General features: G+C 36.2%; 1 pseudogene; it reads left to right on the top strand.

Annotated features, from left to right (window-relative positions):
• Positions 1 to 25,130, top strand: LOC107651131 (ZZ-type zinc finger-containing protein 3-like; annotated as a pseudogene).
• The last annotated feature ends 1,916 nt before the right edge of the window (positions 25,131 to 27,046 follow it).

The following is a 27,046-nucleotide window of genomic DNA, read 5'->3' as shown; positions in this document are numbered from 1 at the left end:
ATGTTCTATGAAGATATTTCTTATCAAAGGCACACGGGCTATGGCTATACCTATGGCAGCAATGCTTTTTCCCTTTCCTCCCCCTCTCCAGCCCGTTCAGTAGCATCAGACCTTTGGCAGTATAGCACTTTAGCACAAGGTGTACTGGGAAAAATGTTTTCCTTTAGGTAACTGTATCCCAGGTAAACTCTTCCCCCCACACTTCACTTCCTTATTCCAGATCCCAAACTCTTTGTTCTCAAAGAAGATATTAAAGAACTGCTAGACTTATTGGAAACAATTGAAGGCATATTAGCTGAAGTAGTTCAAATTTAATCTTACAAGTTACTTTGCCTGAAGATGTCTGCAATGCTCTGACAATATGTCTTATTGTGAATTATTACTATTTTGGAATACCTGAAATTATTTTATAATATTAAATTATGAAATTATTTACAATTTAATGAAATGATTCTCAAGCAATCAATCAACCAGTAAATATGAAGTGTCAACTATTTGCCAGATACTCAGATTGAACTCACCTCCCTCCCAACCCCAAAACAAATAAACAGAAAAGAGTTCCTGTTTTCAGGGAGTTTACATTGTATTCGTGTAGGGTAGAAAAATACTAAAATCTGTCTTGAGTAAATAATTGTTCTGGCAAACATAGAAAACATCTATTCCCTTTGCTTTTTCATAATATATCTTCTCTCCTATCAGAGGCTTTGAAAATATTCAAGTAAAAAACTTGTTTAAAGATGTTAGCTACCGAACCAACTCCACTATCTTCTATAAGCATCAGTAATTCTATGAAAGTCTCCCTTTTCTTTTCTCCTAACCATCTTGTCTACTGTGTATTATATCCCATAATATTATTGGATCCTAATATTTTCTATTGACTTCTATTAGGGTCCTTCAACTCTAGGTGATTTTGGCTCTGCATTTTAGTGTTTTATATTTAAACCAGCTGTATTAGGTTCCATTTTTATACATTAAACTGCTTTCAGCAGAATAGACTGCCAAACTTCACCGAATTTTCCCTGACTGCTTGTGCTATATTTATTATTCTCCTCAGGGTTTTCAAATTTAACAAATTCACAGATGCTTTCTCTGTCTAGGTTCATTTATGTAGATTTTTTATAACAGTAAATATGTCTACTGACCCACTCAACACTTCCCTTCATGCAGCTCTTATGAGCATGCTGTGTTTAACCATCTCTTCTTCCCCTCTCATATCTTGCCTCAGTGTAATCATTTCATTATGTGGATCTTGAAAACTGTATTTAACCACAAGAGCATGGAGGTTAATAGGTCTTAGATTATTGTTTGCACAGCTTTTTATGACCTCAACACACCCATGCGTTTTTTATTAAGAAGGCATTATTAACCCACCCTCTGTAAGAGGAAATCAATACACTCTTAGGTTTTATGATCGTCTGTACTTGGCAAGACACCTCATTGATTGCAGAGACAAATTTGGATATGTTTTTGATAACACTGGCAACCCACACCTTTCCAACAAAATCATATTCTGGAAAGTGGCCAACCAAAGTTCTAAAAAACTAAAATGAAACAGAGCAAGAGAAAACAAATGGAATTACTCCATTTCCTTTTTTGTTGAAGAAATCATGTCTATCTCTCTCCCCATTCTTTCCCAAATTCCCCCTCCCCCTAATACTACTTTTCCTTTCTGGAAACAGGGAGTGAGTAAAAAATAGCTTAATCTCTTTAATTTTTCCCATTTTTAAGATAAAAACTTAAAAATACACACCTAGATATGCAATGTAGACACACATACATATACACATGCTTAATACATGTGTTTATATAAGTATATGTGCATATATACTTATATATAAATATATATGCTTATATAGATATATATGTACACATATATAATATGTGTTTGGGTATATTTATTTATATATATTTATACACACACACATATATAGATACATATATATGTATATATGGAGAGGATATGGATTTAGCAATTAAAATTATAGTGTTAATATCGTGCTGGAATTAAACCAATTTTCTGTTTCAAGTAAGCCACCAAATGTGTGTGGGTCTAGACTTCATAGTTGTTACCCTGAGTGATACGAGTCTCATAATGTAACTCCTTTGTGATAATGATTTTTCTTTTTGTTTCAAATCTTGTGCTTGCAAAGAAAATGTTTTCTGACTGGACATTGTCAAATACTTAATTAAATCTGTTGATTGTCAGGCTTTAAGCACCCACAGTTTATTCCACCAAGGAATCATTTATTACTAATGATGATGAATTCTGGGAGAGAATTGGCCACTGAATTTCTAGTACGCATTGACATTGGTCAGAAATGATGGGCCTTGTGAAACCAAAATGTAAGTCATACAGTCATTTTTCATGCCTTGGATAAAGATATACTTACTTCATTGATGATCACAAAGTCTTATATTATGGTATTCTGGCTGCCACGGTGGAGGCTATGTTCCATAATGTTTCTCTTTTCTGGCTTCTTTCCTAAAGATCTTGCTTCTCTCAGCTACCTAATTGATAAGGTTTTCTGGCATATAATGAATCTCAATGGGAGATTTTCAGATGTTATCTTGCCATCTTTCTCTTTGGCTCTTTAACAATTGGCAGGCAAGGTAGTAACCAGAATTGAAATCTTAGAGCTATAGACCAATAAGAAATTATTATTACCTAATGTCTAATTGCAAAATTTAAGGAATTTAACAGCATACATTGGAAAAAATATTCCTTCTTTGGTTTCCATTTTGCACATTGTGATTTAAATTTATCTGCATTTGTTCATTTAAAACGACATGTCAAATATCTGTTGTCTTCTATATAGCCTCTTAGGTCACTGGAATTGTACTCTTTTCAACTGATACACTGTTGTCCTACTGTGGGAAAATGGTTCACTATCCTGTATTACCACAGGGGGAAAAATTATTAGTTCTTAGATTTTTTTTCTCCAAGAATAACTAGCAGTTCTATTTTTTCCTTAATTTTCTTTGTACTATGTCACCATCCTGTCTGAATATAAACCAATAACCACCTCCTTGACCCAAATCTTGACTCAGTCAACCTTCCCTTATCATAAAAAACAGAAAAATGAAACCTTACCTTATCTTTCTGTTTTATCTGGGCCGTTAGGTCATTATGTTTACAAAGAATTCTTTTTATTTTGATATTTATTTTTAAGTTGTCAAAGACATCTTATGTAGCAGTGATGTTGAACCTAAGACATGGGTGCCAAAGATGGCACACAGAGTGTTCTCTGTGGGTACTCAGCCATGCCCCACCCCACCCCTCCTCCATTCAGTTCATTACTTGAAAGGCAGAGGGACTCAGGCAGAGCTGCTCCCTTCCCCCTCTCCACCACACCTAATGACATCTTTTCACATCTCCCACCCCTCTGCATAGCAGTCCAATGGGAATGTACAAAGGGTAAGGTGGGCAGCTCACAGGAGACAGAGCTGGAGGGGAGTGGAGTGCTTGGGTTACAATCTCTCTAAACTTGTTAAGGACATTCTTCACTTCACCCACCCCTCCAACCAGTAGCTCAATGGGAGTGCTTTCTCCCTCCCCTGTGTGTGCAGCAGGGTGTACCCTGTACTCAGTGTGTGGGAGGGGGCACAGCATGTTGTCTCGGGGAGGTGAGGTGGGGATGGGGCCAGCATTCTATCTCTAAAAGATTTGTCATCACTGCTATATAGTTTTCTGATTCTGAATATTCTACTTAATAGCAATTCATTCATGTCTTACCATATTTCTCCAAATTCCTAGAAGGCATTGCTTTTCATAGCCCAATAATATTTTATTATATTTATGTCCTATTCATATACTGATTTGTTGAGCCATTCCCTAATTGATGATAATCACTTTGCTCCCAGATATTTTACTATAAAAAATCTCAAAGTAGAATTTTCTTAAACATTTTCCCCCTACAAGAGACAGTTTATCATAGTGGTTAAGGAATTGATTTTAAAACCAGGAAGCCCTGAACCCAATTTCCTTCTCCAATACATACTGGCTACATGATCCTGGGAAAGTCACTTAACATCTCAGTGCTAGAAGTCATACTTTAAAACTAAGAGTATAAGACAAATTTGCATTTTTATTTCTTGTCATCCATGGTTTTTGCAAAGATTTCTTTTTCCAGTTATTGACAACATTTTGGAGATCTCACCAAGTGGGAGGGCTTCAAGGGAGCTGCTGAATGAATACATTTCTTTTACCCTAAGAACATCCTAACTGATTCTGGAAATGCTCATCATGTAGGTTTTGGTCATCAGATGTTGATTTTTTTTCAGGTGATCATGATGTTCTATTAATCCATAGAATGGGCAAAGGTTACATCTGGGTAGGGGGGAAATCATGAAAACCAAATGATCAATCTTTGGAGTATTTTTTTTTTCTTTTAGATACTTAACTTCTCTCAAACATTCATTCAATTATGACAAATAAAACTACAGATCTGAAAGAATAACTACTAGTCATTATTGTTTAGACTTTATTTTTTTAGAAGACCATCTGATCACAATGGTAGAATCAGGGTCTGATGTGTTTGGCTGTCTCTGATCAGACCAATATGAGTTCAAAAGGCACAATCACAGATCGGGCACAAGTGGTCCATTTGAACATTTACAGTGGATGTTACCTTTTTTCATCTCTGATTCTACTTTGTTTATGGAGTACAGAATCTTCTTTGATGAAGGTACACCATGACCACTATGTCAGCATTTCCCATGTCTCAAAGTCCATACTAAAGTTCTTCAGATACCTTGAGAGTATCCTTATACAGCTCCTTCTGACCACCATGTGAGTGCTTATCTTGTATAAGTTCTCTGTAAAATAGTCTTTTGGGTACCCATGTATTTAGCATTCAGCTATGCAGCCAGAGTTTCACTTTGCCATAAAGTTTGACCATCGTTACCTCTAGAGAGTACCTTAAGGTACCATATCCTATCTTGTATGATAATCTCCAGGATCTTCTTTAGACAATTTAAGTGAAAGACATTCAGTTTCGTGGCATGGAGGTGATAGATTGTCCAGGTTTCACAGGCATACAACAGTGAAGTCAGCAGGACAGCTCTGAAGACCTTAAGTTTGTTATGCAGCTTGATATAACTTTTCTTGAACACTTTTTTTTGGGGCTTCACAAATACTGAATCACCTCTGGCAATATATGCAGCAACCTCCCTGGAGAGTGTGCTACCTAGATAAGTGAACTTATCACCAGCATTCAAAATTTCTCCGTAATGTGACCGATGATTTCATCTAAGATTAACAAGGGTGGAAAGGGGTAAAGTTTATGAACCTGGCCATATGAAATATTGAAATTATTGTATTATGTTCTTGTGGATGAATATCAAATCATATTAACTACTACATTAGGTTTTTTTAAATCATGAATTATTAAATTATATTTACCCAAAAGTAACAATGGTCTCATACTTGGCACTATAGAAAATAAAGTAAGGCAGTTCTACTCTTAAATTGTGAAACAGGTGTCATTGAAGAGGATAAAAACATTGTCAAAAGTAGTTAGTAAAGGAAGATGATTTTAGTTTGGAAAAAGTGTGGAAACAGAGAGCATGGCAAAAAGTTAACCATGGTGCAAATATGAATTGGATAGTCCTATATGGCTTACTATAGAATGTAAGTGAGATCTTAACAGAGAAATGCCTTAATAGTGAACAGTATGATATATTGTGAGGATTTCTGGATCTCAAGAATCTTACCATCTTTATGAAGACCTCACTCTCACACTTAATATCTTTGGGACTCTGCTGAAATACATTAAATATTCTCAGCCTCAGTTTCCTCATCAAAAAATGGTAACTAATATAAAAATATAGTGAGCATAAATGAGTCAAAGAAAGCATTATTCTGTAGTAAGGTGTTTTTATTTAGTGTTATATAAAGGATTTTGATAAATTAAAGATATCGAAAAGACCAGGAATTTAGAAGACAATCAATCAGATAGTGCTCTCTACAATGAAGAAGATTGTATTATTTAAATAACACTTAAAAAAACTCCCTTAAATGTGCTTTCTATATATTTGCTATACTCTATAGTATTTAGACTTTATAAAGTACTCATGACCCCAAAGCATTTTATGATCTATATATATTGGCACTAACATTTTTTTAACAATTGCTTACTTTACAAGGCAATGTTCTTTGCCAATAGCACCTGACCAGCTGTTTTTCATAAAGAAAATTTAAAAATCAGTTAGCTTTATTCAAATCAAAGAGATGTTCTTAAAAGGAGCAAAGCTCTTAGTTTAGTATATCTTATGCATGCAAGATGAGCCTCAGAATCAATGTGTTGCTCTTCTGAAATATTTCAGGGACCCACATTCTGGAAAGGGTGCAATCTAGGATATCCCTGAGACCTAAATGCAATTTAGGTTTTAATTTTTGGTTAGGGCTGGTCAGCCCTGGGGTTGCTTGAGTGATTTATTCCCTTTGGCAGTATGAAGAAGTCTAAGCCACTGAGGAGAGTTAGTTTTAGTCCAATGAATCTCAAACTGAAAGACCAGTTGAAAAGAAGTTAGCGAATCCCTTTTGATATATGAATTAAACTATATCTCTGAGCTCAGAAAATGGTGACTTAAACAATAGGAGTAGGGGTAGGAGGTAGAGTGTCCTGAGAATGACAGCCTCAGGATCTACAAGGACTGGTCAAATACTCCTTGGTTGTTCACAATGAGATCATATTCCCTGTTTCTCTTCTTTGGTTTTCCTGTTTCTGTGACAATGGCTTAACTCTAATAAGAATGATTTCAGGAATGAGATTTCTCTCTGGCTTAGGTTGATATAAGAATTATTTTTCAAGTCAATGATAAATATAAACTAAGTAGCTATTTCAGCTGCTTATGGTATATGAGACTGTCATTTTCAGGACACTCTATTGTCTCCCTTCATAGACTATAACCTCCTTTAGGGCAGGAACTATTCCATTTTTGTTTTTATATCCCTAGGGTTAAGGATAGTGTCTTATAACACATGGTGGGCACATAAATACTTATTGGCTCATTTAACATAAAAAACAAAACAAAAAATATCTGCAAGCTTCAAGACAGATTTATTTGTCTCATTTGATTCCTTGTATTCATATATAATTCAGAGTTATTTACTATATTATAGTGTGTCTTATTTTATGGAAACCTGATAAAATGAGATACACATTTTGTTCCTCTATGAAAGTAAGGAATATTGGAAAGAGAAGCAGAATATCTGTTTGAATCCCAACTCTAACAATTGCTAGGTATATGGAATGCTAAATCTATCTCTGCTACAAAGTCTCTCCAAAACTCTAGTTTAATATTTCCAACTGCTTTCTCTATAAATGTCCTGTAAGAACCTAAAATGCAGTACATGCCACTATAAACTCATAATCTTATTCCCTAAATCTTACAGTTCTTCTATCCTCTCTATTTCTGCTCATGGTACTTCCATCTTTCCCAGTCACCTTGGCTCATGACTTTGGAGTCATCTCTGACCCTTCTTTTTTCTTCACTCCACATATCCAATCAATCAGCAAATCCTTTTGATTATATCACTGCAATATCTTTAAAGGATGATAGATTTAGAACTGGCAGGGACCTTAGAGATCATCTTTTCTAACTCTATCATGTTATAAATGAGGAAACTGAATCCCAAGAAGCTAAAATAAGATGTTCAAGGTCACAAAATTAATTGGCAGTAGAGGCAGATTTTTGAGCTTAGTTGCTCCGGCTTTAAATCTAGTGCTTTTTTCATTTCATTCCCTTTTTTTTCTACTTATGCTGTAAATATTTAGGCTTTCATCTCTTCTCACTTAAGCTACTGTTGAAGTCTTCTTATGGGTTTTCTACTTCCAGTTTATCCTCTCTCTAATCTATCCTTCACAGCTCTTGCTAAGTAATCTTTCAAATGAACCCCTTTGATCAGACAGATATAGAGATGGAATCCATATGTGCATGGAATCCATTCTAGAAGTGGACAGATGAAATGGGAAATGAGTTTAGTTTACTCTGCCTGGGACATATAGAATGTATGAAGTGGTATAAACGAAAGTTGGATAATTTGATAGGAGCTAGATTATAGAATACCTTGAATACCAGAGAAAGCAAAACTTTAAGTACTAAAAGATATTGCTAACAGATATTGCTTAGCAACCGAGTATTTAATACAATAACTGTGATGAAGAACCTGAAATTAGTCATAGATAAGTCTAGGGTGTGCCAGGTTTATTGCTTACATTTTCTGAGGGGAAAGGAAAGCTAAAGATAATATCCATATTAGGATATACTGACATACCTGGAATACCTCTTAGCAAGTCTTTATTAGCAATAATGATCATAATATTAAATCTATATCTGAGAACAATGGTTGGTTTTATATTTCTACCATTCTTTTTTGGTATCATGGGAAAAATATGGGAAATAAACAATGTCTGCTGATATTTTATATTTTTTCCATATACATTACTGACTGTGGTTTGAGTGACCTGACATACTGATATTTTGATGAACCAATAAACTCATTGGTGTGGAAAATTACTCTGCTCATAATGGTCATAACCTTTCCAGACCATGAGCAACCTATGAATAAAAAAGGAGATCAATAAATGAGTATTATAACTATTAAAATGAAAATCTGTTATTTGAGGATTCAGCCATTTTATTAGGAAGGTATTTTAGGAAGTTGGGGCAGTTAGTGTAAACTCAGATATAAAGTAGTATGCATATTGAGTTTTTCAAAGTATTCATTTTCCATTCATGGCATACTCCTCTCTCCCATCTAGCCACGTATAAAGATGGTCATACTTTTAATCTTGCCATCATCTACAGATGTACTACCTCTGTGTTCATGAACACTGAAATTCTCTTATTTGACCACAATATGTTGACTTTTCATCACTTCTTCTGTATTCCAATGCTAAACTCTGCTTTTTACTCACAACGCAACCTCTTAAACTTCAGTTCCTCAGTTCTCTCTCAGGCCATTACTCCTACTTTCCTTCCTTCCTCAAATGAACTCTTTGTGAACCACTATACTGTCCTCTTCTCTTCAGTCTTCTGCCCGCTAGTCACATTGCCAATTGTGCCCTGTTGTATTTCTGATTTCTTCACCATATTGCCAATTGTGACCTGATCAGTCTTAAATCATTCCTACCATCCACTAACTTTACTTGTATACACATATTACTGGACAAAGTGGAGAAAATCCTGTCTCTTCTTTCTCAGTCTTTTTTTAATCAAAGTCACATCCATGAGCCATATGTGTTCCAGAGGATTTTGTTCTGTCCCCTCTTCTTTTTTCCCCTCAATATTATTTCACTTGGCAATCTTATTAGATCCTATGGATTCAACTATCACTTCTATACCAGTGAATCTCTCAAATCTATTTTCCATATCTAATTTCTCTGATCTGTAGTCTCATCTCCAATGACCTTTCAGTAGTTTCAAATTGAATGTCCTGTAGACATTTTAAACTCAATACATCCAAAACTGAACTCATTATCTTTTCCCCAAAACCCTGCCTCCTTCTGAACTTTTGTAATGCTGTTGAGGGCATTATCATTTCCCCAGCCCACAGGGCTCAGAATCATGGTATCATTCTTTATTCCTCACTATCTCTTACCCCTACACTCCATATTCAATCTATTTTAAAGGTTCATGATTTTTTCTTTATACCCCCTTCTATCCTCTTAGACTGTATAGGAGGAATAAGCTTGGCACAGAAAGGGACTATTTGGAATGTTGCAAGCAAGGACAGGAGTATAATAGCTGGAAGGAACAAAGAGGCTTGTGGGAAATAGAGCAACGGAGGGAGTCTTTGCTCTCTGGACTTTGAGAGAGATGGGAGTCGAAGACCTGGGCTTGGGACCCATCACTGGAGTACCTGAGGATTTCCTTGACTTCCCCTTGTACTGGAGGATTTGAAAGCATTCCTGAATTCACCTGAAAATCAATTAAAGGAGCAGAGTGACCATCATCTGCTGGTGAGGGGTGTTCAACTCCCAAACCTCATGGGAGTCACTCCAAAGACTTGTCCCCACCTGTGCCTTCCCAAGAAAGACACTAGTGACCTGCCTTTAGTTTAGTAGATAGTTTAGAAGAAAGGAAGAACACAGAAGCCACAACCCTTTGGCTAGGCTAAGCAGAGAAGACACAAACTGCTAATGTGTCTCTTAGGGTCTCCTTAGGATTCCTCCTTCCTAACCCTCCCTGTCTTGTTAAATAAACCACCCCTTCTGAGAATTGCAGTCAGATTAAGGTGGTCTTTTAGAAGATAAGAAAGAAGATAAGAGGGGAGAAAGAGGGAACTGGGAAAGGCTGTCTAGTAAGCTTTGATCTAAGTCAAAATCCAGAGCTGATAGCCATTCAGTCTGTCCCATCAGGATAGTGACTAGAGGAGGTTTTCTTGGGTTACAAGTATTTGCAAAGCCCTGGAAAGTCTATTCCTCATCCCACAGATGTCTCTTGTCTGAGCATCAGTCTCTGTCTGTCCATGCTCAAACATGATCACAGGGATACCCCTCTTGAATACTTTAGTGAGGGGGAAGAGAGCTAAATAGATTCCAACTCATCCCTGATCATCTCTACCACACACCCTTTCTCTCTCTCTCTCTCTCTCTCTCTCTCTCTCTCTCTCTCTCTCTCTCACTCTCTCTTTTTCTCTCTGTCTCCCTCTCTCTCTCCCTCTCTCTTTCTCTGTCTCTGTCTCTTTCTCTCTCTCTCTCTCTCTCCCTCTCTCTCTCTTTCATCATCCCTTTATTCACTTTTATTCCCCCCTTCCACTGTTATCTACATAACAACTGCCACAGTCCTCATTCATGTAGGTCCTTATTTCTCATGCCTAGACTACTGTGATAGCCTATTGGTTGGTGTGCCTGCCACAACTCTGTGTCTTCACTAATTTTTCTGCCAAAGTGATTTTTCTAAAGCATTGATCTGATCATGTCAGACACAGCCCCTACTCAATAAACTACAATGGCTTCCTATCATCAAATCAAATAAAAAAATCTTCTATTTTATATTCAAAGATCTTCATACCCAAATCACCCTTCTCTTTTTCAGTCTTCTTACAATTACCCACCTTCACATATAATCTTTAATATGGTGACACTGGCTTTTTTGCCATTCCTAGGGAAAGAAACCAACTCTGAGCATTTTCATTGACTGATCTCAGTGTCTAGAATAGTCTTCCTCTATATCTCCTCACTTTTTAAATTTCCACTAGATCCCATCAATGTTCTTCCTAAGTTTTCCCAGTTATGATTATTCTTAAGATTTTTTCATATTGGCATATTTAGTACTTTGACTTTGCAGATATTCTAAACAACCTCACTATACTTTGTCATTGATAAAGATATAGATATAGTTAGCATGTTTAACTAACTTTCAAGCTACAAAACAATGAGAATTAAAACTAATAGCTTGGCTGGCAGAATGGGAATGCAAAGAGATCTCAATAATCTAGAAGAATAGAAGGAATTAAATGAAGTTTTATAGGAACAAGTATAAAAATTCCTCTATTTGGGGTTGAAAATCAAATATATGAAGAACATAAAAAGCTAAACAACAAAGAGTTTATGTGGAAAAGACTTGAGGCTTCTTATCAGGATCAATGAGTCCATCATGGCACATGGACCTCAGAAGAGCTAATGTGATTTTAAATTGTTCAAAAAAGAGGATATCTGGAGCATTCAGTAATGGGATTTTATATTTTAGTAAATATGTTGCTGCACTGAAGCATTTTTAGAGGCAAGATAAGGAAATTCAAAATCATGGCATATTATACAGATCAATTGAAGGAACTGAGAATATACAGTCCAAAGAAAAGAAATAATATGAGAGAAGTCTTCATGTATATGGAGTATGCAATGTTAGAATAAAGTGTCCTTACTTGATTCCAGAGTTCATAAACAGTAGTAATGTCTAGAAGCTACAGGGAAACTCATTTTGCCTTGATATGGGGAACCACTTATCAACAATTGGAGCTGCCCAGAAGAACAATAGTCTTCCTAAATGGGTAGTAGGCTTTCTCAAGTGGGAAGCTAAATAACCATTCCAGTTTTTTGTTTTGTTTTGTTTTTGTTTTGTTTTGATTTGTTTTTGCAGAGGCAACTCCCTATTCATTAATATGTTCAAGCAAATAACTTCTGAGGTCTTTTCCTACTTGGAGATTGTGTAAGTTCATGAATACTTTACTGTTAGTGGGCAAACTTCAGGTTAAAATGGTGGCATGTGGGTTTATTTTTCAGCTCAATTATTCTATATATGATTTAGCAAAGATCTCAAAAGAGCACAAAATCAAGTCTTGCTCCATAAATTCAAAGTGAAACAAGAATAAACTTCCTACTCTAGTCCTTGAATTACATTGAAAAAAACAAGACAGAAACTAACTGGACATATTTCACAGGGGTGTTAGGCAGGCAAATAAGATAATGGAGATTAAGCAAAAGTTTGCAAACTCTAAAGTGCTATAGCAATGCACTTTAATTAATTAAGTTATTATTATTTTCTTCATTATCACTTAATTATTCTGTAGTAACCAACCCTTTCTAGTAATGAATTTTCTACTGTTTTTTATTTTTTTAATTTTTTTTTGCTTGGTCTCATTTCTTTTTTTCCATTTGAATAAGTTTATTTAGTCAATTTAGAACATTATTCCTTGGTTAAAATAATCACATTATTTCCCTCCTTCCTCTCTATCCACTCTTCCCACAGCCAACATGCAATTCCATTGGGTATTACATTTGTCCTTGATCAGAACCCATTTCCATGTTGTTGTTTACACTAGGATGTTCATTTAGAGTCTGCATCCCCATCAATATGCCTTCAACCCATGATTTCAAGCAGTTGTTTTTCTTTGGTGTTTTTACTCCCACAGTGCTCCCTCTGGATGTGGATAGTGGTTTTTCTCGTAGGTTCCTCCGAGTTGTTCAGGGTCACTGCATTGCCACTAATGGAGAAGTCCATTACATTCAATTGTACCACAGTGTATCAGTCTCTGTGTACAATGTTCTCCTGGTCCTGCTCCTCTCACTCTGCATCAATTCCTGGAGGTTGTTCCAGGCCCCATGGAGTTCCTCTACTTTATTATTCCTTTTAGCACAATAGTATTCCACAATCAACATATACCACAATTTGTTCAGCCATTCCCCAATTGAAGGGCATCCCCTCATTTTCCAATTTTTTGCCACCACAAAGAGCACAGCTATGAATATTTTTGTACAAGTCTTTTTCCTTATTATCTCTTTGGGTTACAAAGTCAGCAGTGCTATGGCTGGATCAAAGGGCATACAGTCTTTATCGCCCTTTGGGCATAGTTCCAAATTGCCCTCCAGAATGGTTGGATCAATTCACAACTCCACCAGCAATGCATTAATGTCCCAACTTTGCCACATCCGTTCCAACATTCATTACTTTCCTTTGCTGTCATGTTAGCCAATCTGCTAGGTGTGAGGTGATACCTCAGAGCTGTTTTGATTTGTATTTCTCTGATTATAAGAGATTTAGAGCACTTTTTCATGTGCTTATATTATAATAGTTTTGATTTCTTTAACTGAAAATTGCCTATTCATTTCCTTTGCCTGTTTTGCAATTGGAGAATGGCTTGATTTTTTTGTACAACTGGTTTAGCACTTTATAAATTTGATTAATTAGACCTTTGTCAGATGTTTTTGAAATGAAGATTGTTTCCCAATTTGTTGCTTTACTTCTAATTTTGGATGCATTAGTTTTATTTGTACAAAAACTTTTTTAATTTGATGTAATCAAAATTATTGATTTTACATTTTGTGATTTTTTTCTAGCTCTTGCTTGGTTTTAAAGTCTTTCCTTTCCCAAATATCTGACAAGTATACTATTCTGTGTTCGCCTAATTTGCTTATAGTTTCCTTCTTTATATTCAGGTCATTCACCCATTCTGAGTTTATCTTGGTGTAGGTTGTGAGATGTTGATCGAAACCTAATCTCTCCCATACTGTCTTCCAATTTTTCCAGCACTTTTTTATCAAAAAGTGGGTGTTGGTCCCAAAAATGTGATCTTTGGGTTTATCATAGACTGTCCTGCTAAAGTCATTAACCCCAAGTTTATTCCACTGATCCTCATTTCTGTCTCTTAGCCAGTACCAAATTTTTTTGATAAACACTGCTTCATAATAGAGTTTGAGATCAGGGACTGCAAGTCCTCCTTCCTTTGCATTTTTTTTCATGATTTCCCTGGATATCCTTGATTTTTTGTTCTTCCAAATGAACTTTGTTATGTTTTTTTCTAATTCCGTAAAGAAGTTTTTTGGTAGTTCAATGGGTATGGCACTAAAAATGTAAATTAATTTGGGTAGGATTGTCATTTTTATTATGTTAGCTAGTCCCACTCATGAGCAATCAATGTTTTTCCAATTGTTTTGATCTAGTTTTATTTGTGTGCAGAGTGTTTTGTAGTTGTGTTCATATAGTTCCTGTGTTTGTCTCGGCAGATAGATTCCTAAGTATTTTATATTGCCTAGAGTGATTTTAAATGGAATTTCTCTTTCTAATTCTTGCTGCTGAGATGGATTGGAGATATATAGAAATGTTGATGACTTATGCGGGTTTATTTTGTATCCTGCAATTTTGCTAAAGTTGTTGATTATTTTGACTAGCTTTTTGGTTGATTCTCTAGGTTTCTTTAAGCATATGATCATATCATCCGCAAAGAGGGATACCTTGGTCTCCTCATTGCCCATTTTAATACCTTCAATATCTTTTTCTTCTCTAATTGCTACTGCTAGTGTTTCTAGTACAATGTTAAATAATAGGGATGATAATGGGCATCCTTGTTTCACTCCTGATCTTATTGGGAAGGCTTCTAGTTTATTTCCATTGCAGATGATGTTTGCTGATGTTTTCAGATACATACTGTTTATTATTTTTAGCAAAGGCCCTTCTATTCCTATACTTTCTAGTGTTTTCAATAGGAATGTGTGATATGGCAATCACTTTAAAAGACTGATTTATATTAATTTAAGGTCGCCAAGGAATTCAGCTATGTAATTCCTAAATGAAAACTCAAGCCAGCAGTCAACCTTTTATGGAGTTTTTTAATTACAAACAGTAGGAAGAAAGGTATGAGAGAGAGAGAGAGAGAGAGAGAGAGAGAGAGAGAGAGAGAGAGAGAGAGAGAGAGAGAGAAAGGGAATAGTGCTTAAATACTCACTCTGCTTAGGCTGGGCCAAAGGCCCAAGACCTTGGATAGCCAAGGCAAAGAAAAGAGATCAGTCCCTATCACTCACATGACCAAAATGGAGAAACAGTCTCAGGGGCTCCACTCCAAGCACCAGGCTCCAACAACCTCTCCTTCACACAGGAAGTCCCCAGAACTCCTCAGATGTCCTCTACCTCACTTCCTGTGTCTCACCTATGCCAATGGTGGCTCTGGCTTCACCCAGGACCACCCAGAGAGCTGTCCCCTTTCCACATGTCTGTTGAAGGCCATATTTTCAAATAATTAAATCTTGAGCTTTGCTGCAGCCCTTCCTAAATCCTGTTACCCTGAGTAGGGTGGAGATTTTAGTTTCCAAGACCTGATTCTGTCATTCCAAGTGTCTCTATTGTTATTGATCAGGAAATAGCCAAATCCCATCCTCTAAAGAATGGTTTGAACAGGGTTGAGTAGTTTTGAAATTCACAAATGGGTGTTGTATTTATTTGAAGGCTTTTTCTGCAACTATTGAGATTATCATGTGATTTTTGTCAGTTTGCTTGTTTTTTTTTGTTTTGTTTTGTTTTGTTTGTTTTTTAACAGTTTAAACATTATTTTATTTGATCATTTTCAAATATTATTCCTTGGAAACAAAGATCATTTTATTTTCCTCCCCCCCTCCCACTATGCCTCCCCTAGCCAAGGCACGATTCCATTGGGTATCACATGTGTCCTTGATTCGAACCCACTTTCAAGTTGTTGGTATTTGTTTTAGGGTGTTCATTTAACTTCTCTCCTCAATTATGTCCCCTCAATCCCTGTAGTCAAACAGTTGCTTTTTTTTCGGTGTTTTTACTTCCATAATTTTTCCTTTGCTTGTGGATAGTGTTTTTTCTCCTAGATCCCTGCAGATTGTTCAGGGATATTGCATTGACACTAAAGGAGAATTCCATTACGTTCGATTGAACCATAGTGTATCAGTCTCTGTGTATACTGTTTTCCTGGTTCTGCTCTTTTAGCTCTGCATCATTTCCTGGAGGTTGTTCACATCTCCATTGAATTCCTACACTTTATTATTCCTTTTAGCACAATAGTATTCCATCACCAACATATACCACAATTTGTTCAACCATTCCATAATTGAAGAACATCCCCTCATTTTCCAATTTTTTGCCACCACAAAGAGCACAGCTATGAATATTTTTGTACATGTTGTTTTCCTTATTATCTCTTTGGGGTACAAGCCCAGCAGTGCTATGGCTGGATCAAAGGGCATACAGTCTTTATCGCCCTTTGGTCATAGTTCCAAATTGCCCTCCAGAATGGTTGGATCAATTCACAACTCCACCAGCAATGTATTAATGTCCCTACTTTGCCACATCTGCTCCAGCATTCATTATTTTCCTTTGCTGTCATGTTAGCCAATCTGCTAGGTGTGAGGTGATACCTCAGAGTTGTTTTGATTTGCATCTCTCTGATTATAAGAGATTTAGAGCACTTTTTCATGTACTTATTAATAGTTTTGATTTCTTTGGCTGAAAACTGCCTGTTCACATCCCTTGCCCATTTATCAATTGGAGAATGGCTTGATTTTTTTGTACAATTGATTTAGCTCTTTATAAATTTGAGTAATTAGACTTTTGTCAGAGGTTTTTGTTATGAAAATTATTTCCCAATTTGTTGCTTCCCTTCTCATTTTGGTTGCATTGCTTTTGTTTGTACAAAAACTTTTTAATTTGATGTAATCAAAATTGTTTATTTTACATTTTGTAACTCTTTCTATGTCTTGCTTGGTTTTATAGTCTTTCCCTTCCCACAGGTCTGACATGTATACTATTCTGTGTTCACATAATTTACTTATAGTTTTCTTCTTTATGTTCAAGTGGTTCACCCATTCTAAGTATACGGTGTGAGGTGCTGATCCAAACCTAATCTTTCCCACACTGTCTTCCAGTTTTCCCAGCAATTTTTGTCAAGTAGTGGGTTTTTGTCCCAGAATCTGGGGTCTTTGGGTTTGTCATAGACTGTCTTGCTGAGGTCACTTACCACAAGTCTATTTCACTGATCCTAATTTTTGTTCTTCCAAATGAACTTTGTTAAGGTTTTTTCTAAGTCAGTAAAAAAAATTTTTTTGGAAATTCAATGGGTATAGCATTAAATAGATAAATAAGTTTGGGGAGGATGGTCATTTTTATTATATTGGCTCGTCCTACCCATGAGCAGTTAATGTTTTTCCAATTGCTCAAGTCTAGTTTTATTTGTATGGAGAGTGTTTTGTAGTTGTGTTCATATAGTTCCTATATTTGTCTCAGGAGATAGATTCCTAAGTATTATATTTTGTCTAAGGTGATTTTGAATGGGATTTCTCTTTCTTATTCTTGTTGCTGAGCTGTGTTGGAAATATATAGAAATGCTGATGACTTATATGGGTTTATTTTGTAACCTGCAACATTGCTAAAGTTGTTGATTATTTTGACTAGCTTTTTGGTTGATTCTCTAGGGTTCTTTAAGTAGACCATCATATCATGTGCAAAGAGTGATATCTTGGTCTCCTCCTTGCCTATTTTAATGCCCTCAATTTCTTTTTCTTCTCTAATTGCTACTGCTAGTGTTTCTAGTACAATGTTAAATAATAGAGGTGATAATGGGCATCCTTGTTTAGCTCTTGATCTTATTGGGGATGCATCTAGTTTATCTCCATTGCAGATTATGTTAGCTGATGGGTTTAGATATATACTGTTTATTATTTTTAACAAAGGCCTTTTTATTCCTATGCTTTCTAGTGTTTTTAATAAGAATGGGTGTTGTATTTTATCAAAAGCTTTTTCTGCATCTATTAAAAATAATCATGTGATTTTTGTCTGTTTGCTTGTTGATATGGTCAATTATGTGGATGGTTTTCCTAATGTTGAACCATCCTTGCATTCCTGGTAAGAATCCTACCTGATCATAGTGAATAACCCCTTTGATGACTTTCTGGAGTCTTTTTGCTAGTATCCTATTTAAGATTTTTGATGGCTTGTTCAATTTTTTTTTCTGATATAGGGTTGTTTAGGTCATTTATTTTTTCCTCTGTTAGTCTAGGCAATTTATATTTTTGTAAGTATTCTTTCATTTCACCTATATTACCATATTTGTTGCCATATAATTGGGCATACTAGTTTTTAATGATTGCCTTAATTTCCTCCTCATTATCGGTGAGGTCTCCCTTTTTATCTTGGATACTATCAATTCGGTTTTTTTCTTTCCAGTTTTAATTAAACTGACTAGTACTTTGTTTATTTTATTTTTTTTCAAAGTACCAGCTTCTAGTCTTATTTATTAAGTCAATAGTTCCTTGACTTTCAATTGTATTAATGTCTCCTTTGATTTTTAGGATCTATAAATTATTCTTCATCTGAAGATTTTAAATTTGTTCGCTTTCTAGTTTTTTTTTTTTTAATTTGAATGACCAATTCATTGACCTCTGCCCTTCTTAATTTGTTAATATATGAACTCAAGGATATAAATTTGCCCTTGACTACTGCTGTGGCTGCATCCCATATGTTTTGAAAGGATGTCTAATAATTGTCATTTTCTTCAATGAAGTTATTATTTCTATGATTTGTTCTTTAACTAATCGGTTTTGGAGAATTGTATTACTTAATTTCTAATTAATTTCTGATTTACCTCTCCATGTACCCTGACTAATTATTATTTTCATTGCATTATGATCTGAGAAGGTTGAAATTATTATTTCTGCCCTTTTGCACTCATTTGCAATGTTTTTATGCCGTAATACATGGTCAATTTTTTGTGAATGTACCATGTGCTACTGAAAAGAATGTATATTCTTTTTTGTCCCTATTTATTTTTATCCACAAGTCAACTAACTCTAATTTTTCCAATATTTCATTCACTTCTCTTACCTCTTTCTTATTTATTTTTTGGTTTGATTTATCTAGTTCGGATAGAGGAAGGTTCAGGTCACCCACTAGTATAGTTTTTCTGTCTATTTCATCCTTGAGCTCCTCTAGTTTCTCCTTTAGATATTTGCATGCTATGCCATTTGGTGCATACATGTTGAGTACAGACATTTCCTCATTGTCTATATTGCCTTTTATCAGGATGTAATTATCTTCCTTATCTCTTTTACCTAGATTTATTTTTACTTTGGCTTTGTTGGATATCATGATTTGTGACTCTTGCCTTCTTTTTATCAGTTGATGCCGAGTAGATTTGGCTCCATACTCTTACTTTCACACTATGCGTATCTATTTTCCTCATGTGTGTTTCTTGTAAACAGCATATGGTAGGGTTTTGGATTCTAATCCACTCTACTATTCGCTTGCATTTTATGGGTGAATTCACTCCATTCGCATTCAGAGTTATGATTACCAGCTGTGTATTTCCCAGCATTTTGATTTCTACTCCTGGTCCTGCCTTTTCTTCTTTCACTATTTCCTTCTACACCAATATCTGTTTATAGTCAGTCCCCCTAGTTCCCACCCTTATTTTACTTCCCTTTCTACCCTCCTCCCTTCTTATTTCTCCCCTTATTTTCCCTGTAGTCTTTCTAAAATTGCCCACCAACCCTCTCCCTCCCTTATATTGCTTCCCTCCCCACCAGCCCATTTGTTACCCTTCTACTCCCCTATAGGGCACAAATCTATTCTCCGCCCCAATGGATTGGATTGTTCTTCCCTCTTTGGGTCAGTTTCAAAGCACATAAGATTTGAGTATTTCCTATCTCCAACCTCTTTACCCTTCCAGTGTATTGATGTTCTCCCCCCTGCCCACCATGAGCCTCTTTGTGATATATAAATTTACCCCCATTTGTTTCTTTTCCCATTTCTTTTAATATTAAACTCTTTTGTTTAGCTCTAGTTGCATATATATATATATATATATACACACACACATACGTATATGTATTTATGCATGCATATATCTATATACCTATTTATGTCTTGTCCTTTCATCCTATACAGTTTGCCACTGTTCCCTCTAAGTGTAATTCTTCTAGCTGCCCAGGTGATAACAATAGTTTTTAAGAGTTACCAATGACCTCTTTTCTTATAGGGATACATAACATTTTAACTTATTGAATCTTTAAAAAACTTTTTTTTGTTGTTTTGTTTTATTTTTATTTTTCCCCTCTTTTTATAATTACCTATTGATGATTCTCTTCACTTCTGTGCTTGGACATCAAATTTTCTGTTCAGGTCTGGTCTTTTCTTTACAAATGCTTGGAATTCTTCTATTGTTTTGAATGACCATACTTTACCCTGGAAGAATATAGTCAGTTTTGCTGGGTAGTTGATTCTTGATTGTAGATCTAGTTCCCTTGCTTTCTAGAATATCATATTCCATGCCTTTCGGTGTTTCAGTGAGGATGCAACCAGATCCTGTGTTATCCTCACTATGGTTCTGTGGTATCTGAATGACTTCTTCTTGGCAGCTTGTAATATCTTTTCTTTGGTCTGATAATTTTTGAATTTGGCTAAAACATTCCTGGGTTTTTTTCAGTTGGGGATTAAATGCAGGAGGTGATCTGTGGATTCTTTCAATATCCACTTTTCCCTCTTGTTCTAGGATATCGGGGAAGTTTTCCTGAATATGTCCAGGCTTTTTCTTTTGTTATGGTCTTCTGGTAGACCAATGATTCTTAAATTATCTCTCCTTGAATGATTTTTCTAAATCGTCTGTTTTGTGAATGAGATGCTTCACATTTTCCTCAAATTTTTCATTCTTTTCATTTTGTTTTATAGTTTGCTACTGCCTTGTGAGGTCACTTAATTCCAGTTGTTGTATTCTGGTTCTTAAAGACTGGATTTCATCCCTGGCTTATTAGTCATCCTTTTCCTTCTGGTCTGATTTTCTTTGAATTTCATCTTTCATCCTCTTTACCTCATCTTTCATCTCCTTTGCCTCACCTTTCATCTCCTTTGCCTCATTTTCCAGCTGGTTGACTTTGGCTTTCAAGACACTTTTTCTCATTTTAGTTCAAGTGCCTCTGTTTCCAGATGACGTATCTTAATTTTTAAGTTATTTTCCCAATTGTCTTCAGCCTCTCTTTATTGTGTTTTGAGTTCTTCCATTGCCTGTATCCAATTCGCTGGGCTTTCTGATTTATCATCTGCTGATCTCTCCCCCTCTGTTCTTTTTGCTGAATAGAAGCTGTCTATTATAGTTTCTTTCTTCTTTTTCTGTTGTTTGCTTATATTCACCCCTTCTTTACTCCCTATATTTGTCTGTGCTCTTGCTCTTCTCACTTTTTTTTTTTTATTTTGGGGGCTTCTGTCAGTCTTCCCTCCTGGAGCTTTAACAGATCTCTCTGTGTAGTCTCTGAGGGAGTGTTGTTGGGGGTTTGAGCTTCCCTGTCCTCTGGAGGCTTTTGATTGGATTAAAGTCCAGTAGTCAATGAGGATGGGTGTGGAGCTAGATCATAAAAATATACTATGAAACAATAAACAAAAGAAAAAAGAAGAAATAAAGTGACGTATACTATGTTTAGGTCTGCATTCAGATCCCAGTAGTTCTTTCATTTTTCATCATGAGTCTTGAGGATAGTCTTGGCTCACTGTATTGTAAGAATAGGTAAGTCATTGATAAGTGTTCATCATATAACATTGCTTTTTATAATGTTTTCCTAGTTCTGCTCATTTCACTTTGAAACAGGTGATGTAAATCCAGGGTTTTTTTTTTCTGAAATCATCCTTCTCATCATTTCTTTTAGCACAAATGTGTTGCATTACAATCATTATTTCTGGGTTTTCTACTGTGTTATTCCTGGTAAAATCAAGCGATGGTTACAGACAAATTAAGGGGCATGCTAGTAAATGTTTAACAACTGGGCTCACCAGAAAAAAATGCATCCACTCCCTTTTAAATTTAATCTTCATTATCAAAATGGTTGTCCAGACAAATAACAATACATAATGAAAATCATCATAATATGTAATATATTTTACTTATTATATGGTATATAATTTATCCTAAAAATTGTTACTTCTTAGAGCAAGAGAAAATAGTTTTAAAATCTTCAAAGGCAAAATATCAATATTCTCTAAGGAAATAATCAAAAAAGTAGAAAGGAAATCCATTTATCAGTACTAGATCTTAAAAATAGACTATAAAACAATAATCAACAAAACTATTTGGTAGAGGCTAAAAATAGGAAAAACTTTTCAGTACAATTGATCAGATAAACAAAATATCCTAGCAAATATATCTACTATCATAGTGATCAATGAACCCAATCAGACAACTACTGCAGCAAAGACTCAATATTAAACAAAAATGTTGTGAAAAAGCAGCCTGACAGTAATTAATTATAAACTTTTATGCCACAATAGATTCTACTATATGATCAAGTTAGATAGAAAGAAAGAAAGAAAGAAAGAAAGAAAGAAAGAAAGAAAGAAAGAAAGAAAGAAAGAAAGAAAGAAAGAAAGAAAGAAAGAAAGAAAGAAAAAGAAAGAAAGAAAGAAAGATAGGGAGGAGGGGAGAGAGGGAGTCACTCATAAACTAATTAGAGAATCAGAACAGGTGATGCCTTTCCAACTCTTGGTAATCAGAGAGTTCTAGACCAAATAAACAATAGAATTATAGGAAATGAAGCTGGCAATTTTGATTATAAAAAATGGAAAAGCTGTTGCATAAACAAAACCAATTATGCTGAAATTAGAAGAGAGGAAGTTATTTGTGAAAAAAAGATCTTAGCAACCTGTTTCTTATAAATTCTGATATACAAAAATGCATAGGGTACTGATCCAACTACATAGGAAAACCTTAAGTAGTCATTCTTTTGATAGAAAAAAAAATTGTGAAAAAATGTGAACAGGAAACACTTAAAAGGAGAAAAAACAAGCAATTAATAACAACATAGAAATGCTCCAAGGCATTAATAAATAGAAGAAATGCAAGGTTAAATAACTCTGAGGTTCCACTTTGTACACATCAGTATGGCAAAGATAACAAAAAGAAAAAATTGAAATTTTCAGGAAGCATACAGGATAAGCACACTAATGAGTTTTTTTTTTTTTTATGAAGCTTTAAACTGATTCAGCCATTCTGGAAAGTAATTTGGAATTAACCCCCCAAATCCACAAAATTGTGCATATCCTTTGACCTAACAATACCAGTTTTAGAAATACCACTTTAATATGGAGTATTCAGGAAGAACTAGCAACTCTGGTAAGAGGGCATTCCAAGCTCTTTTTAGGGCTACCCATCCATTTTAGTGTACACTTTTCATCTAACTATTGAGGATTTGTCTAATACAGGGTGACCTCAAAATCTGTCTGTGAATTGGGGGAATATCCATGCAAAGCATGTGATACTTCTTTCATTGAAAAGATCAAATGAAAACAATTTGTTTCAGTGGCCGTGAAGGCAACAAAAGAAGGCACATTGGAGTGCTTAGGTTATTCAGACATCAAAAATGTCAAGGTCATCTACTGAATCCCAGGCCATTGCCAGTTGTCCTGACTCCTGTTTTGCCAGTTGGACTTCTATAATTCTTTGATATCTTTAGAAAATAGAATGAGGCTAATGATTTGTGCAACTCTGCCTCACTTAATTTTCATTCAGGTGCAAGTCAAGACATCATTTTATGATGTGATTGATTCTCTTCTAAAATAAATGATGAAGGGTACAGCTGGATGGCTCAGGAGATTGAGAGTCAGGCCCAGAGATGGGAGGTCCTGGGTTCAAATTTGGCCTCAGACACTTCCCAGCTGGGTGACCCAGTATTGATTCTAAGACAGAAGGTAAGGTTTTTTTTTTTAAATGAATGATGAAATGGGGAGAAGGGGGCATATTGTGTGCATACTGACCCCCTAGCCACCCTTTCCCTTGCGTCCTCTTCCCTGACTGAGACTCACTGAAGTTCAGCCACTGCCTCTCCCTTGAAAAATATTCCCCAGTGGGAGTTGAGCTCAGGCCATCATTTTGGCTCCTGCTCATCCTCACAAGATTTCATAGGACTAAGCAGCCTCTTGAGAGGGCCTGGATTTCACGGGAGGGGGCCAGTGGAGACCCTGGTCCTGCCAAGAGGTGCTCTCAGGGTTTCTGAGCCTGGGGAGCCTTAACTCTCTGGAACAGATAACAAGCTGTGCTAATAGAACTTCCCAAGTCCTTGTAAAGGACCTAAAGTCTCACTGTACCATGGATATTAATTGTGAGGATCCAGATAAGTGCAGAAACTTGGGAATCCTCTTCTAAGTGAACCACTTGTCCAAAGTTATTAGAGATTGTTAGAGAAGATCACTGTTCTCAAGGCCCAGAGCACTCATGTGGTCCAAGACCTTGAAAGTTTGGGCAGACACCACAGAGAAGCCCTAAAAATTCCCATTGGATTTGTGGGAAAACTCCAGAAGAAGACTGCTATAGGACTTGCATTTCCACAGAGAGTTGTCCAATTACCAGATATTGCATGGGGCTAATATACTAACAGCCTTGGGAACTTTGAGAAGGAATTTAAAAACCTCAAAGACAATATGAGGAGGGTGAAGCTGGTTTTTGATAAAGTAGGTTTACCTGCCTGACCAAAAAGTCCTTTGGATCCAAAAAATGACGGGGAGACATTTTCATATTCTGTCTTGCCTTTAAATGATGGTCCAGAATGTTCAAAGAGCAGTCCCGGCATGAGAAGAGAAGATGTGAGAAGACCAAACCAGAGAAGTTTAATCAGCTCTGGACTGGGGAGGAACAAAAAAAGCTAGAGCAGCTCCTCCTGAAGTATCCTCCAAAGGAGGCTGAGTCTTGATGCTGGCAGAAGATAGCCAGGTGCAGAAGTATTTTTTCCAAGCTGACTAAAGCCAACATTTCAGTTCCAGTCAGGACACCCAACTGGTACATGTTCTCCAAAAAGTCTTTGACAAGCTGACGACAGCACCCCCTTAACAAGCATCTCTTTAAGTTTTCCACTTTTTTGACTTCCCATGAACCTCCATGGATAAGGGTGGCAATGGGGCTAGACTTTCTTAGATAAAGTTTACTGCATGTTACAGAGTTTCAGCTACAGCTACCTGGACCCCAACTACTTCCTGGCCAACAGATGACATGGGGGACCCCTTGGGCTAAGCGCCCCTTCCACATCAAGCCACAGACACTTCTGCCATGACCTTCCCCTTGGGGTCCTCGCACCAGCTGGCCAAGGTCAGTGGGTGGTCATCCCTGGCCCAGACCCCCTTCAGGAGAGCCTCTGGGAAGCCCATTGAGAAGAGCTGTGGCACTTGCGAGACCTCATACCTTGGCCACCCAGCACTGAAGCACTCCCAGAGGCCCTGCACCTAGGAGGCAGCAATGGCGATGACAGTGCTGCCTCCTGAGCCACCTCTCAGTGTGTGAGTGAGATCCAATTATCCCACAGATCCATTTTTGATATCCTGTTCTCTCTGCTGATTATGTGATATGTACAAACCATAGTGAAAAGTGCCAGTGCTAGTGCTGATGTACAAGTCTACTCTTCCTGGCCCTCAGCCAAGTTGCCTCTTTTGTACTCGTCCCAGAGCCACAACAGATTATATTTTAATTACTATTTAAACGTGTGATTAAATTTCCTCTGTGGGGCAGTGACCCCAGGTTAAAGGCCTTCTTTTCTATTGCTGGACTTGGTTGTTTCTTCTTCTTTGTGTAGACGTCTTGTTTTCAATGATCAACCTATATGTATAATATTAATCAGGACATTTTTTATTCTGTCATAGAATTAAAAAATATTAATATTGCTGTCCCTAAAATGCAGAATGGTTGAACAAATGAAGGTAAATGAATTTAAAGGAATATTATTCTTCTTTGCTATGAAATGATTTTTTTTTGAAAATTTTATTTAATTAGTCAAATTAGAATATTTTCCCATGTTTACAAGAATCATGTTTTTTTCCATCACCACCCCCCACCTACAGCCGTTGGCTCGCAATTCCACTGGGTTTTACATGTGTGCTTGATCAAAACCTATTTCCATATTATTGACGTTTGCACCAGGGTGATCATTTAGATTCTATATCCCTAATAATATCCCCATCAACCCATGTGGTTAAGCAGTTGTTTTTCTTCTGTGCTTCTATTCCCACAATTTTTCCTCTGAATGTGGATAGTGTTCTTTCACATAAATCCCTTCGAATTGTTCTGGATCATTGCATTGCTACTAATACAGAAGTCCATTACATTCGATTGTACCATAGTGTATCAGTCTCTGTGTAAAATGCTCTGCTCCTCTCACTCTGCATCAATTCCTGGAGGTCATTCCAGTTCACATGGAATTCCTTCAGTTCATTGTTCCTTTGAGCATAATAGTATTCCATCACCATAATATAGTACAATTTGTTCAGCTATTTTACAATTGGAGGGCATCCCCTCATTTTCCAATTTTTTTTTTCCACCACAAAGAGCACAGCTATGTATATTCTTGTACAAGTCTTTTTCCTTATTATCTCTTTGGGGTACAAATCCAGCAGTGCTATGCTATATGTCATATAATCTTTTAGAGCCCTTTGGGCATAGTTCCAAATTGCCCTCCAGAATGGTTGGATCAATTCACAACTCCACCAGCAATGCATTAATGTCCCCACTTTGCCACATCCCCTTCAATATTCATTACTTTCCTTTGCTGTCATGTTAACAAATCTGCTAGGTGTGAAGTGGTACATTAGAGTTGTTTTGATTTGCATTTCTCTGATTATAAGAGATTTAGAACACTTTTTCATGTGCTTATTAATAGTTTTGATTTCTTTATCTGAAAATTGCCAATTCATGTCCCTTGCCCATTTATCAATTGGGGAATGACTTGATTTTTTGTACAAATGATTTATCTCTTCACAAATTTGAGTAATTAGACCTTTGTCAGAGGTTTTTGTCATCAAGGTTTTTTTTTTTTCAATTTGTTGCTTATCTTCTTATTTTGGTTGC

Source organism: Monodelphis domestica, chromosome 2 (genome assembly GCF_027887165.1).
Source record: "Monodelphis domestica isolate mMonDom1 chromosome 2, mMonDom1.pri, whole genome shotgun sequence".
NCBI lineage: Eukaryota > Metazoa > Chordata > Mammalia > Didelphimorphia > Didelphidae > Monodelphis > Monodelphis domestica.
The sequence above is the reverse complement of the archived record's forward strand: the minus strand, read 5'-3'. Positions and strand labels throughout refer to the sequence as shown.